Source organism: Neofelis nebulosa, chromosome 13, assembly GCF_028018385.1.
Source record: "Neofelis nebulosa isolate mNeoNeb1 chromosome 13, mNeoNeb1.pri, whole genome shotgun sequence".
In the NCBI taxonomy this organism is placed as follows: Eukaryota; Metazoa; Chordata; class Mammalia; order Carnivora; family Felidae; genus Neofelis; species Neofelis nebulosa.
The window spans coordinates 5,366,908-5,378,371 of NC_080794.1; positions in this window are offsets into that span (position 1 = coordinate 5,366,908).

Sequence of the window (11,464 nt, forward strand, 5' to 3'; positions counted from 1 at the left end):
CCAGTATGGAGATCCATGGTTGCTGCCTGGTTCCAAATAGATCCTTCCCATGCAGCTGGGCTTGTGATGGCCCAGCAGGAATCCTCAGTCAAACTGCTTTAAGGATGACTAGGAATGATTTATAAGAAATGCATCAATGATAGAGAAATAAAGAGGATGTGAAAGTTCTCCACAATGCTTAAAACATATTTTTTAAGTTTATTAATTTTGAGAGAGAGAGAGAGAGAGAGCACAATCAGGGTAGGAGCAGAGAGAGAGAGAGAGAGAATCCCAAGCAGGCTTTGCACTGTCAGTACAGGGCCCAGTGTGGGGCTGGAACCCACAATGACTTGAGCCCAAATCAAGACTCAGATGTTTAACTGACCAAGCTACCCTGGCATCCCAGAACATATATTTTTTTAATTCTTTAATGTTTATTTATTTTTTTTATTAAAAAAAATGTATACACTTATTTATTTTTGATAGAGACAGAGCACAAGTGGGGGAGGGGCAGACAGAGAAGGACACAGAATCCAGAGCAGGCTCCAGGCTAAGAGCTGTCAGGACAGAGCCTGACGCGGGGCTCAAACTCACGAACTGCTAGATCATGACCTGAGCTGATGTCAGACGCTTAACCGACTGAGCCACCCAGGTGCCCCTAATGTTTATTTTTGAGAGAGACAGGGCCTGAGCAGAGAAGGGGCAGAGAGAGGGGAGACACAGAATCCGAAGCAGGTTCCAGGCTCCGAGCTGTCAGCACAGAGCCCAATGCGAGGCTTGAACCCATGAACAGTGAGATCATGACCTGAGCCAAAGCCAGACGCTTAACTGACTGAGCCACCCAGGAGACCCCCCAAAACATATTTTTAAAAACATTTTAAACAATGATATTTTCCCTTCCATATTTTTTCTTGTATTCAGCATTGTCACATTTTTGAACCCCCCCCTTTTTTGAAGTAATCTCTACATCCAACGTGGGGCTCAAACACACCACCCTGAGATCAAGAGTTGTATGCTCTACAGACTGAAGCAGCCAGGCATCCCAAGAAAACCCTTTCCTTGAGTTAAAATACTGGTAAACTTCAGCCGAGGTCAATCTTCTCTAAATTATCCAAAAAAAAAAAAAAAAAAAAAAAAAAAAAGAGTTACTGAAATTATGGGAAAAGAGACTTCATGTAATTACAGTGTAATAATGAGTTGTGAATTTTAGCTCAGAACAAAACATGGTGAATTTTTTTTCTCTTACTGAAAAAAAGAATATGCTTCCTGGGGAGATTTGGAAATACACATAAAGCCACAAGCCAGTAATAACTGCAGTTGTATTAGGAGCCTCAGGAACAGTAATGGCAGGAGTCTAGAATAGAGGAAAATGGCCTAGAGGGAACCCAATGGCTGGGGAATCTCCCTGGGAAGGGCACTTTCTCTCTGAGAGCTGACATGAGCACATAAGAACCTAAGTGTGCCTTCTTAGCTTTTGACTTGTAAATACAAGTATCTCCATAGAAAGGCATCCTAAGGAAGAGATACTTCACCATAAGAAAATAAGTGAAATGAATTTAAGAACCACTAGAAGGTTTCCTCCAGGAATCCCCCATGTTTACTCCTTATTAGAAATAGAAGAGCAGCTGGGCGCCTGGGTGGCTCAGTCGGGTGAGCGTCACACTTTGGCTTAGGTCATGATCTCACAGTTCACAAATTCGAGCTCCGCGTCAGGCTCTGTGCTAATGGCTCAGAGCCTGGAGCCTGCTTCGGGTTCTGTGTCTCCCTCTCTCTCTGCCCCTTCCCCACTCAGCTCTGTCTCTCTCTGTCTCCAAAAAATGAATAAACATTAAAAAAAAAGAAAGAAAAATGGAAGAGCAGCTGGCCACCTACCTACTCCCTTCAATTTCTTAGGAATCTCCTGAATTCCAGTGATACAGGGGAATCTGAGGGGCGAGGCGGAAGCAGCCGTTAACCCAGGGTCTTACAGGATACTGTTGGTGCCCACTTAACGCAGCATGCCTGAGGGGAGAGGGGGCACTGTGTAACACCAGGTGCCATCACATGCACACCTGGTGAGTAGCCCAAACTCATTCACATTCAAAACGTATTCCTAGTCATCAGATAGCTCTCCCCTGAGCAGTGACTCTGGGACCCAGACCCCTTCGCTATGGCTCTTCATCTTCGACATGCAACTTCAAGATGGCGACGCTCATCCACAGGCTAGAGAGGAGAGGCCTGAAAGTAGCTCATCTCACTTCTCAGAGTTCAGGAAATGAGTCAGTTTGATGGACCTCCGGGTCAGTCTCTGCACGCAACGAAGGGGGAGATTTGGGTATAAGGAAAGCAAAACTAGCGGTGTTCTTTTTTCAATTTACACCTCTTTCAGGGATTAGAGTTTGGTTTTTTTCATCCCCAACCATCCTTCTCTGGCCCCTCCATTTATGAGAACTGTCAACTCAGTTACGCCAACTAGATGTAGTTCCCTCTCTCCCTGTTCTCTGATTTCATCCCCACTGAATACGTGGAACACCTTCTTTTATCATCTGAAATATGTGGAGCAGGCGGCCTCATGGGGATGCTGGTGGTTTCACCACTTTTCTAGGATTTTGCAAATATCTGTGCCCAGTAGGTAGCCCTGCTGAGTGGTAATGCACAGATGTTGGATTGCATCAAGGACCTTGTGTGGGTGTGGGTGTGGGTGTACCCATGCATGTGCATTTGCTACATTTACTGTGAGCTCTTAGTACATATTTTGACCAATTAGGCTGCTTCCTTTTTTTACAAATTTTGTTTAAATCATCCATGAAAGCTAATCACTAACTAGAAATTACAATTTTTTTAAATAAATGGTACCATTTGGGGCTGGGTATTGATTCATCCAGCTGCTACCTGGTAACTTTCTTAAATCCCTTTAGCAAGCAATGATCATCTACAGAGATCCCGGTATTTTTCGCCAAAGCTTAATTTTTTTTTAAGTCAGATCTTACTGTTAGCACCAATTTAAAGTCCAAAGCACATTGGGATATTTAACTCTCTGCAGATCTGGCTCACCTGCGGGCATTATTGCATCAAAAGGCTTTACGGGTTACTTTTGGATTGCTGGACTTCTAGACTTCTCCTAAATTGTAAGTTTGTGTTTTCTGTTTTTTGATTTTATCTGTTGCAGAGTGTTTGGCTTGGTGTTTCTAAGAACTTAGAAAATAATCCAAGTTCTATTATCTTTAGCCTGCATAAAAATGCTATTAGAATTTTAGATGCTGAGGGGTGCCTGGGTGGCTCAGTTGGTTAAGCGTCCAACTTCAGCTCAGGTCAAGATCTCACGGTTGGTGAGTTCAAGCCCCGCATCAGGCTCTGTGCTGACAGCTCAGAGCCTGGAACCTGCTTCAGATTCTGTGTCTCCCTGTCTATCTACCCTTGCCCACTCTCTCTCTCTCTCTCTCTCTCTCTCTCTCAAAAATAAATAAACATTTAAAAAATTTAAAGAATTTTAGATGCTGAAAGGTAGCTTTAAAAAAATTTGAGCAAGACTTCTGAGTGCAAGATGAATGAAAAGGTTTTGAAGGCAGAGACAGTAAGAAGGACGTCTGCTTCTAAAATGTCAACTGCTAAGATAAATCAAAATACTAGGAAATGCTGTGAAACTCTGGTCCCCAGGGTTGTCAGGGATATGTTTGTGAAAGCAACTTAAAAGCTGCAGAATGTTCTATGACTCTTTGAGCCCCACTCTTTGGTTTGTGTGGCGACCACACAGAGGGAAAGGCTCTAAGGACAAGCTTCTCTGCTGAGTGATTTTATCAAGGGCCTTCCTAGAAGCATGACAGATGGTCTCCTGGGACTTAGGAAGATCTCGGTTAGCATTAAAGCTCTGTAAAGGCTGGGTATTTTCTACAAATGACACCGTGCCCATAAGTTCCTTTCTGGTATCGATTTCTAACTGAAGTCAATGGTAGGTTTTTTGTCACCCCAGCAAAATGACCAGGCTACCCCTCCCCTACTTCTCTTGTCAACTTCTCAGCCACCTTGGACCTGATTCTAGTCCTTACTCTCTTTCCCTTAGCTGATATGCTTTGTCTTCAAATTCCTAAAAATAGAAATCTCACAAGGTTCAGGGCAGAGCTATAGAAGAGTGCAGTGGTTAATAACATGGAATTTAGGGACAGACAGAACTGGATTCAAAGCCCAGCTCTACGATTTATAGTTTTGTGACCTTGGGCAAGTCACTTGACACGACTGAGTCTCAGTTTTCTCACCTGTCAAATAATAAAAACAGTCTAACTTAGAAAATCATCAAGGTAAAACAAAACACTATGTATGAAAGCTAAGCACTGTTTCTAGACATAAGTAGGTAGGTACTCAATAAACGATAGCATCAACATCATCACCACCACCACCACCACCAGAGCACATCTTCCAAGCTTGAGCAATCATTTCCTTTGAAGAGCATTCCAGCCCATGGCCTTTTCCATCCAAGGCCACCTTGCCTCCCATTTCATCCAGTTTTGTGTCTCTAATTTTCACCTCCTTGAAAATCACTTCCAAATCTCTGCCATCTACAAATCTGAGTTTTTAACTATCTCCCAGACATTTCTCCCGATGTGTCCTAGCAGCCCCTCAATGTTAACATGTCCCAAACTATACATTCTATTTTCTCACCCGGAAAACCATTCCTCCTTCTATTGGTGTTAATTGGCATCACTATGATCTTGTAACAGTGCATAAAATCTTAATACTACCTTTAACTTCTTCCTTACTCTTACACTAGCAATCACTGTATGATTCACATCCAAGTCGGTGGTGTTGTAACTCCAAATCATGTGTAGAACCCTCCCCTGCCACCCACCCCACCGCTACTACCCTACTTCATTAATTTTTTTAACGTTTATTTATTTTTGAGACAGAGAGAGACAGAGAATGAACAGGGGAAGGGCAGAGAGAGAGGGAGACACAGAATCTGAAACAGGCTCCAGGCTCTGAGCTGTCAGCACAGAGCCCGACGTGAGGCTCAAACTCACGGACCGTGAGATCATGACCTGAGCTGAAGTCGGACACTTAACCGACCAAGCCACCCAGGCGCCCCATTTCCTAGTATGTATCACCCAGGGAGTCCCAAGTCGTCTGATCTGTAAAGCTGGGGTTCACTGTCTTGCACAAACATCTTCAGGGTCTTTATTAAATAAACCGTTATTAAATGCTTTATTAAATGAGCTGTTAATCCTGAGCCTGAATTCAAGACCCACCACAATTTGGCAGTAACTAATCTTTCCAAACTCACCTGCCACTACAATCACCAACATCTCCTGCCCTTCAACCATACTAGACTATTTACTATTTCTCCGAGATACCGTATTTTCTCTTGTCTTGGTACCACTGTTAATTCTGCATAGAATTCCTCCTCCCTCTCCCTCTTTCTGCCTGGCCAAATCTTACATGTTCTTACATGTCTAATTCCAATGTTTCCTCCTTAATGAAACTCCTCATTTACCCCATGACAGCTAATACGCCTACTTTGTGGCCTGCACAGAAATTTCTCTATCTCCTGTGCCACACATTATAGTCACAACTTCTCTCTCTTACAGTATTAATATTCCTAAGGGACAAAAAAAAAAATCTGTGTTCCTTAATTTTTGTCCTTTGCACCCAGCAGGGTCCCACATAAACAATAGGATGTGTTTATTGAATTGGCTCTTTTTTATAAGCTTTTAAAATAATTAGACATGATTTATAACAATTACGTCAATTCCCCTTGGACAGTACAGGGTGAACATCTTAGTCATCTTATATATCCCATAGTCAACATCATAGAATTCTCCCAGGATCCTGTCAAATAATGATTAGGGTTACCTATTTCATCCAAAATAATGTCAGTGTTTTCCCTATCATCCTAAGGTTCATGAACATGTTGGCACATGGTGGGCAGCATTAAGCCTCTTCTTATTCAATGTGAACTGTGTGTCCTCTGGACTTCCAATAACTAGTGCACACAGGGTTCAGTTTCCCCATTTCTATGGGAATCCTTATCATGCTAGTCCTTAATGTCTATACTGAATATTGGAAAGGGGTCTAATTGGTGCTTCAGTTTATACTAGCAACCCTTAATGATGGCACAGGAAAGACTGAATCTAAAATGATCCTTCCTAAATCGGAAGGATTGCTTGGCTACTGATGCAATCCAACCTTCAGGTTCTGGGAATGGCTTGGATTTTGTTAATTTCCTTCAGATCTTTTTGAGTCATTCCCATTGTTCCCCCAAATAAAGACACTGAAGCGTTATCAAAAAATGCCTGCATAGTGGAAACTCATCTGACTTCTGACCTCTCAGTGTCCAAGCCTCTAAGCCAAACTCCTGCTGAAAGCTCAAAGCTCCCCTCCACAATGAACTCAGTTGAGTCTTGGCAAAATTTCCTTTAACCATTCTGAGCCTAGGCTTCTTCAGCCACTCCTGCCCTGAGTATCTGTCGTTCGTTCCCAAGTCTTTGACCTGCCACACAAATTAAATATCATTGATATTTAACATATCAATGCATGTTCAGGTGTAAGAGAATGCCTTGAATAAGAAGTCTAATCAGAAGAGAAATGGACAAAAATATGAAAATGTGAAATAGTTAATTAACCAAACTGAAGAAATAAAGAAAAAAATCATCTCAGAAATAAAGACCTTATAAAATACCTAGAGATAATAGATTTGCTGAAAATATTGAAACCTGAGTAGAAGAATTATAAAAATCAAGAAGAGTAAAACACAATAAATCAATAAATAGAAGCAAAAGGATCTGGCAAAAGCTATAGCTACATAAAATCAACAAATAAAACCCAACATTTACAATATGTGAATGATTGAAGTCCCCTAAAAGGAAAACAAAACAATGGATGGTTATATTTAAATTAGTAAATTCAAGAAAATTTTGTGAAAATAAAAGAAGATCTGGACATATATAGGGGGAAAATGTATACCTGAGGCAATTGACCCAGAATGATCATTCTCAAAATATATTTCTGGTAAAACCTTTACACTTTAAGGGGAAAAAATTGCTGGAATTCCAGCAAAGACCAGCTGACTCACAATCAGGTTGGCATTAGATGTCTCAATAATTACACAAAAAGCAAGATAGCAATGGAGAAATATTTTCTGAAAATTGAAGGGAAGAAAAGTGTGAACCCAGGATGTTATACCCTGCCAAAGTGGCCTTCAAATATCAGGCTGTAGAACAACAGTTAGCAAATTTTTTCTGTAAAAGAACATATAGTAAAATTTAGGTTTGGGGGGCACCTGGGTGGCTCAGTCAGTTGGGCTTCTGACTTTCGATCAGGTCATGATCTCACAGTTTGTGAGTTGCAGCCCCGCATCGGGCTCTGTGCTGATGGCTCAGAGCCTGGAGCCTGCTTCAGATTCTGTGTCTCCCTCTCTCTCTGCCCCTCCCCTGCCCATGCTCTGTCTCTCTCTGTCTAAAAATAAATAAAACAATTTTTTAAAAATGTTAAAAAAATAAAATAAAATAAATTTAGGTTTTGAAGACTATATGGTCTCTCACAATTCAGCTCTGTTGTTGTAGCACAACAGGTGCCAAAGACAATATATAGATAGTAGAATAGCTGTGTTCCAATTCAAATTTTTTTTTTTTTTACAAAAACTTACATCAGACCACATTTGGCCATGGGTCATTCTTTGCTGACTCCTTGTGTAGTCTGTTGGGCTTGACAATTTTATGCCTTATTTAACCAAAGAATAAAAATTGAATTGTTCTATCAAAGTACTTCTGCCACTTGCAATGATAATTTAAACAATCCTAAGATATTGATAACATAGGGTAAACTCATCTTCCCACATTTACATATCATCCTGAAACATTTGAAAATGAATCGTCATAAATATAACATAGCATGGAGCCGCCTGGGGGGCTCTGTCAGTTAAGCATCCGACTTTGGCTCAGGTCATGATCTAGTGGTTTGTGAGTTTGAGCCCCACATTGGGCTCTGTGCTAACAGCTCAGAGCCTGGAGCCTGCTTTGGATTCTGTGTCTCCCCCTCTCTCTGTCCCTACCCCACTCACACTGTCTTTTTCTCAAAAATAAGTAAACATTTTTCAAAAATAAAATAAAGTTAATATAATATAATATAATATAATATAATATAATATAATATAGCAAAACATGTTTACACAGAACTTTCTGGCTTTGGACATAGGTGGCTCTTGGTGCTCTGTTTCCCGCAGACTTTGGTCTATACCAGCCCCCAGATTCTCCAACCTCCAACCTCCTTCCAGAGCCTTGAATTTCCTTGAAGCTTTCCCGTGAAGGCTTTAGACTCTCGCCCATGCACTGCATTAGCCTAGATGCTCACCAAGATTGACATGTGTATTCAATATTTATTTAACTCTTCTCTCATACCAAACATTGTGCTCTTTTCTGGGAATAAAGGGACTACAAAAGTTCAACTTTTAAGAAGCATGGGCTAGATGGACATCAGCAAATTGGTGGAGTCTGCAGCTCTAAGTTCTTGATAGCTCCCTCCCCAGAAACACAAAAACAAGCGGGAACCATGAGTACCAACTTTTACCAGAATTCTGTAAAACAGTCAAAAGTTTACAGCAACCAAATGAACGCTGACTGAAGAAAAGGGAATTTCAAAATGGTAGGAAAGCTCTGTGATCATTTTATTTGCCTTTCCCCTGTGCCCTTTAGGCAGTTTTGGTCTTTAAGCATCAGCAGTCCACGTTTCTGGAAGGGAACCCTGGTCCCTGGCTCCGGAGGAAGGAGTGAAGACCTTATTCACAAGCTACTGTGTGTTATAGACTGAATCGTGCCCCCTCAAGATTCATATGTTGAAGCTTTAACCCCTGATGTGACAGTATTGGAGAAAGGACCTTAAGGGAAATAATTAAGAAGAATTGAGGTCAAAAGGGTGAGATCCTCATCCAGTAGGGTGGGTGTCCTTATAAGAAGAAAAGACACATGAGAGTTCACACACAAGGAGAGGCTATCTGAGGACACAGCAAGACAACAGCCGTCGTAAACCAGGAAGTGAAGCTTTACCAGAAACCCGCCCTGATAGCACCTGGATCTTGGACTTCTAGCTTCCAGAACTGTGAGGAAACAAACTTCTGTTGGTTACTCTCCACGCAGTCTGTGGTATTTTGTTATGGCAGCCTTAGCAGACTGCTGTGTCTACACTGTGTATATGTGTTCTAACCTGCCTGGTGGGTACCTGAAGGACTGACGGAAGGCACTCATGTCTGTTTTGCCTACCTCAGAACTCAGGCCAAAAAAGTGATGAGCATTGCTGAAAACACTGGAGGCTGAACTAACAGTCCTCAGATGTCTGAGGCAAAAGATTATAGCTGAAACCCGTATTAGACTGCCTAAGCAAAAGTTGAGGCGAGTTTCTTTGGGAAATTAGGACACTCAAAAGCATCCATGTATACTGGGGGATTTAGAAAGCCCCCTATGCCTTCCAAGGACAAAACACATGCTCAGAAAAGACCCTAAGCTTTCGTTTTGAGTCTTTTCAATGGGACCCTAAACCTTCAGCCTCGTGTTGATCCCTGATCTCAGCGCAAACCTGGCTAAATGCTGAAGGAGGGCACTGACAGACCCAATCTACAAAGATTGTAAGAGGTGCCTTTTTTCTGTCTCTCCTTTTGCATGCTTGATTGCTATGTGTGTTTTTGTTGTTTTTGTTTTCAGCTGCTGGCATCCAAAGAAATCTCTGTCAAATACTAGCCCCCCCAAAAGGTAAGGAACACATTTCAGTGACCACACATGGCAAGGAATACAGTCTTTGCAATAGTCGTTTGGGAAAGTCACCAAACAAATGGACTACTACAGCCTTCAACAGCCAAAACCACAACACAAACACAGAACAAAACAGAAAAGGTAAGGGACAGAGTACTAGTTCCAAAGTTACATATTAGAATATAAAAATGTCCAACTTTCAGCCAAAAATCACAGTGTCAGTGTGTAGCCTGCTTAACATTCTCTCTCAATAACTAAATAACTGAATGAATAAATAAACAAACAAACAAACAAATAAATAAATAAATAAATAACAAGGCGGTGTGATAAGTACCACGATGGTTATATATACAGGGTAGATGGGGCGGGGCTCAAACTGACCGCTGGCCTCCGAGAGAGAGACCAGAAATACTTCTACAGAGGAGGTACCACCTGAGTGAGCATTTTGAAGGTAAATAGAGGGGGAGCAGGCTAACAACACAGGAAGTAGCATGCACAGAAATAAGAAGGTAAGAATAGTAAGCCCAAAAGTTGAGAACTAGTGACGTCCGAATTGTCTTTTATACACACTGGTAACATACGTAGCTGTCTTATTTGATTGCACCCTTTTCTGTATCATTCAGAATGTGTTCTCTTTTTCCTGGTTTTTATTGAGCTATAATTGACATATAACATTACATTAGTTTAAAGTGTACGATGAAGTGACTTGATATATTTGTATATTGTGAAATGAATGTCGCAATAATTTAGCTCGCATCCATCACCTCACACATAGTTAGTTACATGTTGTTGTTGTTGTTGTTGTTGTTGTTATGAGAACTTTTGGAATCTCCTGTCTTAGCAACTTTCAGATAGTGTTAACTTTAGCCACCATACTGTACATGACATCCCCAGAACTTATTTATCTTATAACTGGAAGTTTGTACCTTTTGACCCTCTCCACCCATTTCCCCCCAAACCCCCATGTCCCGCCTCTGGCAACCACCAATCTGTTCTGTTTCTGTGAATTTGGCTTTTTTTAGCCAAATAAGTGAAATCATACAGTATTTGTCTTATCTATGTGGATATATCTTATCTACATCGATATTTATATCTGTCTGTGATACATATGTATATATCACATCTTCTTTATCCAGTCATTCATCAGTGGACCCTTCTGCTGTTTACATGTTTCGGCTGTAATAGTCCAGCAATGAATTTGCAAGTGTAGCTATCTCATCAAGATACTGATTTCGTTTCCTTTGGATATATACCTAGAAGTAGAATCCAGTGGAGCCAGTGGAAACAAGCTCATATGGTAGTTCTATTTTTAATTTTTTGAGGACCATGCCCAATACTGTTTTCCACAGTGGCTGCACCAATTCACATGCCCCGCATTTAGTACCATGAAGGCATTTGAGCCAACATTTTTAAATTAGGAGATTTCACATTAAAATGTGGATTTCTACAATCTCACGATTCATGGGTTCGAGCCCCACTGACAGCTCAGAGCCTGGAGCCTGCTCTTGATTCTATGTCTCCCTCTCTCTCTCTGCCCCTCTCCCACTTGTGCTCTCGCTTTCTCTCTCTCCTCTCTCTCTCTCTCTCTCTCTCTCTCTCTGTCTCTCTGTCTCTCTTTCTCTCTCAAAAATAAATAAATAAATTTTAAAAATTTTGAAAAGATGTGGATTTCTGATTTCCCTTAAATAACTTCTCTTGAAAGAAACTTCCAGCAATATTGCACCTGCATTTCACAGCAAAAATCAGCCAGCCCCACTTGGGGCTACACCCTTCAG